The sequence below is a fragment of the Phyllostomus discolor genome, chromosome 3 (assembly GCF_004126475.2).
Source record: "Phyllostomus discolor isolate MPI-MPIP mPhyDis1 chromosome 3, mPhyDis1.pri.v3, whole genome shotgun sequence".
NCBI lineage: Eukaryota > Metazoa > Chordata > Mammalia > Chiroptera > Phyllostomidae > Phyllostomus > Phyllostomus discolor.
The window spans coordinates 113,052,185-113,060,888 of record NC_040905.2 but is presented as its reverse complement, the minus strand read 5'-3'; the positions used below and the strand labels follow the sequence as shown (position 1 = coordinate 113,060,888).

The 8,704-nt window shown below is 38.7% G+C and overlaps 1 pseudogene; it reads left to right on the top strand.

The window, feature by feature from the left end:
* The first annotated feature begins 1,903 nt into the window (after positions 1 to 1,903).
* Positions 1,904 to 3,076, top strand: LOC118499274 (annotated as a pseudogene).
* Positions 3,077 to 8,704: the final 5,628 nt, after the last annotated feature.

Sequence of the window (8,704 nt, the reverse complement as noted above, 5' to 3'; positions counted from 1 at the left end):
TTGGATTTTCACCATTCTGATAGTTGTATAAGTGGTATTTCATTTTGATTTGCAATTCCCCATTAACATGATGTGGAGCCCCCTTTCATGTGCTTATTTATCATCTATGTACCTTGTTTGGCAAGGTGTCTCTTCAGATCTTTTGCCTATTTTCAAATCAGATTGTCCATTTATTTACTGTTGAGTTTTAAGAGTTCCTTGCCCAATTTGTATAATAGTTCTTTATCAGATATCTTTTGTAAATATTTTCTCCCAAGCTGTGGCTTGTCTTCTCATTCTTTTGACAGTGGCTTTGGCAGAGCAGGAGTTTTTCATTTTAATTAACTTCATTAAAATCTCATTTTAGTGAAATCTAATTGTTTCTTTCATGGATTGTGTCTTTAATGTTGTATCTGAAAAGTTATCACCACATCCAAGGTCATCTAGGTTTTTTCCTATGTTATCTTCTAGGAGATTCTAGGTTATTCTCCAGCTCCTTGTTCCTCCTCTAAATGGTTATAAAACCACATGATTAGCAACATGCTAGGGAAGAAAGTTTAGGGGAGGGTCTGAACCACATACCAGTGATGTGAAAGGTCAAGTAGAGGGTCCCAACAACCAGAAATAAGAAAGTTCAGGGGGTTTAAACCACATTACCAGTAATATGCTAGGGGAGGAAAGGTCACCCTGGGGCAAGATCCTTGATTTCCCAGTTTTTCTCATTGTGAGGCACCTGGAGCTTTCTGCCCTGGTGACCTTCTGTACCTGGCCCATTGTCCTTGCTCTGCTCTTTGTCTTTGTCTGTCTAATTGCCTACCACAGTTTTATGGTTAATTAGTACTTGTTATACCTTATTATTTATAAAAACCAATTTAACCAAACAAATATTATTTGCAACTAGTATTCCTGGTGTTATAAGCTACTGTTTATCACCTTCAATTCCCAGGTTGACATTTCAATTAACCTGCTGCCACAGACTGGTTCTATCCTTATCTCTGCTTGAGGATGTTTGCTCCCTAAAACTTTTGGATAGATATGCACTGCATATGTTCATTCAACATTGGAATAATGTTTATTGATCACCTTCTATATGACAGGCATTGTTTTAGGTGCTGGAATTTTATGCTTACAAAAATTTTGTTTTATCTTTTTTGCTTCTAAAAATTCTGGATTGACATAAAGAGGGCTTAAAAATTTTTTTATCCTGACTCCCGGCCAAGATGTAGGCATAAGTAGATACACTGTGCCTCCTTGCACAACCAAGATAGGGACAACAGCAATTTAGAAACAGAATAACAACCAGAACTGACAGAAAATTGAACTGTATGGAAGTCAGACAACCAAGAAGTTAAAATAAACCTGTTCATACAGACCGGTAGGAGGAGCGGAGTTGGGCAGCTGGGCGCAGAGAGGGGTCTTGGAACAAAGAGCATTGGGAAAAGTGTAAGGCATCCCGGGAGTGCAAGACCACAGCAGGCAGACCCTGGGTGCACAAGTGGTGGCTGGCAGACCCTAGCTTAGGGGTGGCAACTGGCAGACCCAGCAAGGCAGCGATTGTGAAGCAAGACACTGCATGCAAGGTGGCTGGCTGACCGGGCAGTCCCAGGGTCCCAGCACTGGGAAATAGAGTCTTGGGGCACTGACTGAAAACACCTGTGGGGGTTGAGGTGCAGGGAGAGACTCCTAGCCTCACAGGAGAGGTGGTTGGAAAGACCCACAGGGTGCACAACCCCACCCACATGGGAATTAGCACCAGAAAGGCCCAGTTTGCTTGGGGGAAGCAGTGGAAGGGACTGAAGTCCAATGGAGAGTGGAGCAAGCACCTTGTTCCCTCTCGGACCCCACCCCCACATATAGTGCCAACAACTGGGTTGCCCTGCCCTAGTGAACAACTAAGGCTCTGCCCCTAATATGTAACTCCCCGGACTGGGAGCTCAGGCGGGATGGTGCTGCATTGCCAGCTTGAAGTGTTGTATTTTACAAAGAATGCTGAAATAACAGGAATTCATTCAGAGACCATTTCTGTGTCACAGGAAATAAAAGCACTGTAACTGTGGAATGAAATAGAAGCTTGATATCTGGGGTTGGCAGATGTCAGAAACCTGGTGATCCTGGCTGACAGTCAAGAATATGTTGGTCAAGCTGGGGGAACAGCTCCTCCTGCTTCAGTCAGGAGATGAAGTTGCCATCATCCCCCCTTCCCACAACAATGGAGGGTAGTGTTCTGGAACACCCTGAGAAAGATATGAATGAAGTTGAAGAGACATCTACAGATATAATAAAATTCACCACTGAAAAACTGTCTGTAGATGGAGCCTTGCTGTTGGTGACTTTTCCATGCCGTAGTGCAATATCCCTGTTTGTAGGGACCACAAGAAGTAACTTTGAAGGTAAAAAAGTCATTAGCTTAGAACACGAAGCTTATATACTGATGGCAGAAAATGAAGTCTGAAGGATCTGTAGGGACATCAGGCAGAAATGGCTAGTCAGACACAGCAGTGTTCCACTGACTCAGCTTAGCACCTATGTTGGAAGCATCATCATTGCTGTGTCCTCAGCTCACAGGGCTGCATCCCTCCAGGCTGTGAACTCTGCCATCAATACTTGGAAAGCTAAGGTGCTCATACAGAAAGAAGAAATGTGTGAAGAATCATCATCATCATCTTGGGAGAGAAACAAAGAATGCTTTTGGGCCACCAATGAGTAAATCACTTACGTGTTTAGAGTGCTAACATTTAAATTTGGTAAACTTATCTTTGATCATGTTTTGATTTTTCTTCTGGAGAAGTTAATCGAGTTTAGGATGAGGTCTTACACTGGAACTAGAGACAGAGGAAAGGCTTGGGGGGGGAGGAATGAAAAATAACTTAAATATGAGGGAAGACAGCAGTAGCAGACAGATTGTCCCGTGACTCAGTTCTCAATGTCACTGGATTCACTGCCCTGTGGTCCCTTCCTGTTGAGCTTGTTTCAGAACACCCCCCCCCCCCCGTGATCTCATTGTTATCAGGAAGTGTCACAGGAATGGTGGCAGAACTGGAGGGTGTACAGAGTGATTATCGGACAGTCTTGATATATTTTTAGAATTTCTATATTTTAAAAATAAACCAAATAAACATATAGTTAAAAACATTAAAAAATATTTTGTGAGAAAGTTCTTTAAAACTACATAAACATCTAGTTATTAATCAACTCAATTTATCCATTTATCTACATCTTATGGAATAAAGTTTTCCTATTTTATTCAATGGTTTATAAACTTCAGCACTTGTTACTATAATTATATTGTTGTCCCTTCTTTGATCAGTTTGAGCTCATTCAAATTGGCTTTTGTGTTTTTTTCACTTGTCCCTATTTTTTTTTTACCATTTCTTTGTTTTCTGGTACTACAAGATATTCTATGCTTATCTTTTATTAACCCTGCCCAGCCCAGCCATTTCTCCAAGGGTACATGGTTATTTTGGTGGAAAATGGTATTTAGAAGTCAATTTCTGGGCACTGAGTGTCCTAATTACTATTGAGGTGAGCTGCTCCCAGTTCATCTCTCTAGACACAGGTAGAATACAAAGAGATAGATAGATAGATAAATAGATACATACATAGAAATATAAATACAGGCATAGAAACATATTTATTTATTTATTGAAATGTAAAAGTCTGTCAATACCAAGTGTTGACAGTTATATAAATATATGTTTTAAATATATATAAATTATATATATGATATATATTTCTGACATTCCACAATACATACACAACAGGTTTGTTGCCATTGTACTTGTCCTAGAGTTATATTCTATTAGCGATTCAATCAATATACATTTTTAAAAGTTTTCCTGTACTAGAAATAACCAGTTAGAATGAAGATCTTACAAGAGAAACAAAAATAAAATAAAAACCTGGAAATTAATTTCAGAAAGGACCTATGTAACCAAAACTCCCAGGCTTTACTGAGAAAATAAAACTGTCCTAATAGTAAAAATATAGACAGATACAGATATATAGATATATCTCTAATCAATTTTTGTGTTGGGGGAAGGTAAGATGCATCCAAACATAATATAATATTGGCTTACTTTCTTTTCTTTATTTTTTGATTGGGATCAGTAAGGGGTAGAGAGAAGGAACACAAAGACATTACATTACAAGGGATGCCCTTACATTTGAAAAGATGTTAGCTGTCTCTGTCTCTCTCCCTGTCACTCTGTCTTCCTTCAGGAACTGAACCACCTAGAAAAAGAAAGAGGGGGGGACAGAGAGAGAAAGAGAGGGAGGGAGGGAGAGAGAGAGAGAGGGAGAGAGAGAGGAAGGAAGGAAGGAAGGAAGGAAGGAAGGAAGGAAGGAAATAAAAGATGTTAAATGTCACTAATCATCAGAAAAATGCAAATTAAAACCACAGTGAGATATCACCTCACATCTGTCAGAATGGCTATCATCAATAAATCAACAAACAACAAGTGTTGGTAAGGATGTGGAGAAAAAAAGAATCCTTTGGCACTTTTGGTGGGAATTCAGATCAATGTAGCCACATGGAAAACAGTATGGAGGTTCCTCAAAAAAATTAAAAATGGAACTACCTTATGACCCAGAAATTCTACTTCTGGGTATATATTCAAAGAAACACCCCTGTGTTCACTGAGTGTTATTTACAATAACTAAGATATGGAAGCAACCTAAGTGCCTATCAATAGACAAATAGATTAAAAAAGTTGTGGTACATATATACAATGGAATACTACTCTGCCATAAAAAGAATGGAATCTTACCACATGAGACAGCATGAATGGACCTAGAAGGTATTATGCTAAATGAAATAAGTCAGTCAAAGAAAGAAAATACTATATAATTTTACTTATATGTGGAATCTAAAGAACAAAATAAACAAAATTGAAACAGACTCATAGATACAGAGAACAGACTGATGGTTGGCAGAGGGGAGATGGGGTTATGGGCCTGGGTGACAAATGTAAAGGAATTAAGAACTACACATTGGTGGTTACAAAATAGTACTGAGATGTAATGTACAGCATAGGGAATATAGTAAATAAATATTGTAATATACAAGTAGGTACTATACTTATTGGGGGGATCAATTCATAAGTTATATAAATGTATAACCACTGTGCTATATATCTGTAACTACTACAAAATAATACTGAATGTAAATGGTAATTTAAAAATAAAAATAAAAGGGATATTTTTATTAAAGGATATATGCAGACTCCATAAACATGACGTCAGGCAAAAGCTAGAAAAAGAGATAATCATTTACAAAATGACCTTGTAAAAGGCATGGACAATAGTCAGAAGTTCCATATTCTCTGATGTTTGGCTTTTACTTTTTTCTGCATTGTAGTGACACTGTATTATTCTGAAGCATCCGCGAAGCCTTATATGAACTGTGTTTTGAAAAATAAAGAAAGAGTACTGGCCCAAGCTTAACATATAGGGAAGATGAGACAAGAAAGAGTGGACACAGTATGGAGAAACTGTTAATGAAGGGCCAAATACAAATAGTAGAAAGACTTTGAATGGTGCAGTCAATGAGATGATGAGTGACAGCCATGAAAGTGAAAGTATTCCTCAGGGAATCTCAGCAATACTTGTGTGAGAAAGGCATTGCTCAGTTGCCTCTGGCATGCCCCCAACCGAGGACCTGGCCCACTACCCAGGCATGTGCCCTGACTGGGAATCGAACCAGCAACTTTTCAGTTCACAGGCCAGCGCTCAATCTACTAAGCCACACTAGCCAGGGCAAAAATCTCACTTTCTTATAGTAGGAAACATAATTGGTCAATCATATACAAAAATACACCCAGTCTCATGAGAAATCATGGAAATTAAAATTAAAGCCACAATGAAATATCTTTTTATTTTCCCTGATTGGCAGAAATTTAAAAGTTTGAGAATACCAAGTGCTAACAATGCTATGGTGTAACAGGAACTCATATACTGCTGGGGGTAGAGTGGAAACTGGTATAATCACTTTGGCATCATTTAGTGGTTGAAGGTGTGAATACCTATGACTTATTTCTCTATGGCATGCCCTAGAGAGTCTTTCACAAGTACACCAGGTAACGCATACAAAAGATTCACAGAAGCATTGTTTATTATAAGCAAAAGACAGAAACCATTCAAATGTCCACTAACAGTACTATAGAGTAATGTGTTTGTGGTAGTCATATTATACAGCAATAAAAATGAATAAACTGCAGCTATGTGTATCAACTTTGTTGTTTGTCACAAATGTAACAACCAGTGAAAAAAAAGTTTCAAAAAATGCAAAACAAAAAGCTTCCTACAGCCATGCAAGAAGTTCAATTCTATTATTATGTAGAGAGTAAAAGAATTATCCCAGAAAGCTAAGAAGTTGAGGACAAGTGATGAAATTTCAGGTGATTTTTCTTTTCTTTCTTTCTCTTTTTTTGTCCTGGCCCTCAAGTCCACTGAGAGCATACGCTGCCAGTGATAGCCATGACCATTAAGTAGGGGTGCCTCTGACTATGGTTGGCATCCCTGGCCTTGCAGACTGCTTTTCACAACTTCCTAGTTCAAACACCTGTCATGCTAAAGCTGCCCCTCTATGAGCAGCATAGAAGTTGACTATGTTCTATATGAGACGACCAATTTGAAAAAAAGTTCCTGTGTGGAGATACACTTTTTTATTATTTTAAGGTCTTATTGGCCACAATAATCTTCCTACTACTCTCATGGGCTTTGTCCTTGTCACCTACATTACCAAGCTGGACAAGGATCTCAGCCAAGGACAAAAAGGAGCAAAGGCTTTGGAACCTGAAATTCCCACCTGGTGGTGGTGAATTACTCTTTAGGATAGTCACCTCTGACTAAATCTAGCCTAAAACAGCTACTTTCTTGACCAGATCAAGTTCTTTATCCTATTCCTATAATTACACCCACACTCAGACTCTCCACACAAGCTGAGGAACTAAGACGTTAAGGGTGCACTGAAGAAGTTTCTAGGTGGCTAAGGAGATACATAACCAGGGTTACTGATTGTGAGAAGCACTGTTCTACTCCTTTTAATAATCACACTCTTTCCTGTCAATGTAGCCATCTAGTTACCCTGACCTCTGAATGGAGAGACAGTAAGATACCCTAGATAGTTCGTGACACTAGGAGCCAAGACACTTGAGCATTTTGTTGTACTCTGCAACTAATTATCTATGGTAGTCAGTGGATTACTCTAGCACTCTGTTTCACCATCTATAAAATGAATATAATAGCTGGCAGGAATGTTGTAAGGATCAAAGTAGATAATACATGTGGGAGGGTATAGGGAAAACTGCTCAGTGTTATACATAATCAAAGATGGAATGCCTTCCATAAAGAGGTTTATCATTCTATTTCACATTTCACCTCCCTCATTTATATATTGATGTAGTATTATGCCTTCATTGTGCAACCAGAGTCTTCATAAATGTCGGATGGATAAAAGGGGAGAGGGGGGATAGACTAAAACCAGAGAGACCACGTAGAAACCTCCTCTAGTCTTTTCCCTCACATTGAACACCCCAATCCATTACTTCCCTCTTGAAAATATATACAGAATATCCCAATCCAGAATAAGACAGGCACACACATGTGGAAATTAGGAAAGTATCTGACTATCTATCAAAAGAAAATGATTGAAGATTAAATATATTATTGTACATGTATAAATGCAGTTTTTAGATTTAAAAAACGAGGTTGGTATATTAAAACAGAAAAACTTGGAAATGTAGGAAAGGGTCAAAATCTCAAACTGAAGTCCACACTACAGTCATTTCCTCTGAAGAGGGAGAGTAATTTGGGAGATAAACCAAACCATTATCAGTGGGAATGGTTTGTGGTGCTTAGAGACTATTAAAAAATAAAAACAGTGCCCTGGCTTGTGTGGTTCAGTGGATTGAGTGCTGGCCTGCAAATCAGAGTGTCGCAGGTTCGATTCCCAGTCTAGGGCACATGCCCAGGTTGCAGACCAGGTCCCCAATAGGGGCGAGTGAGAAGCAACCACACATTTACATCTCTCTCCCTCACTACACCTCTTCTAAAAATAAATAAAATCTTAAAAAGAAAGAAATAAGATAACATATGCTTCCTACAATCTAAACTTAAAAAAAGAACAGAGTGGGAAAATACTGGTTAAGAAGCTACTTGTAGTTCTGCTTCTGGTATTTGTCAGTAAATCTCTCAGTTTCCTCCTCTGTCGGATGAAAGTAGTAATAATATTGACTTCATAGGATTGGTGTGAAGATGGTTTGGTAGGTACGTGTTTAGAATTGTGCCAAGCACACATCAAATGGTGTTTTTTTTCTTTTTCTTTTTTAAGAATTCTTTTTAAGAGAGAGAAGAAGGTGGTTGGGGGAGAAAGAAACATCAATTTTTTTTGTTCCACTTTATGCATTAGTTGGGTGATTTTTGTATGTGCTCTAACCGGGAATGCCAACCTCGGCTATCAGGGACTATTCTCTAATGAACTGTACACGTGGCCAAAGACACTTTTCTTTACTGTCGTTGGACATCTGTAAAATAGGATGTGAACCTAGCCAGGGATGGTACAAAATCCCATCCTGTAACAGAAGTAAAAGGACTTTGCAAACAGAACAGTAATAAACTAATGGGGGTATTAGCAAATGCCCAAAATCCAGGGCCTCTAGTTCTCAAAGAACTTCATTGGCCCAAGATAGGAGGGAGAAATGATCCTGCTCACTGATTGGCAAAGACT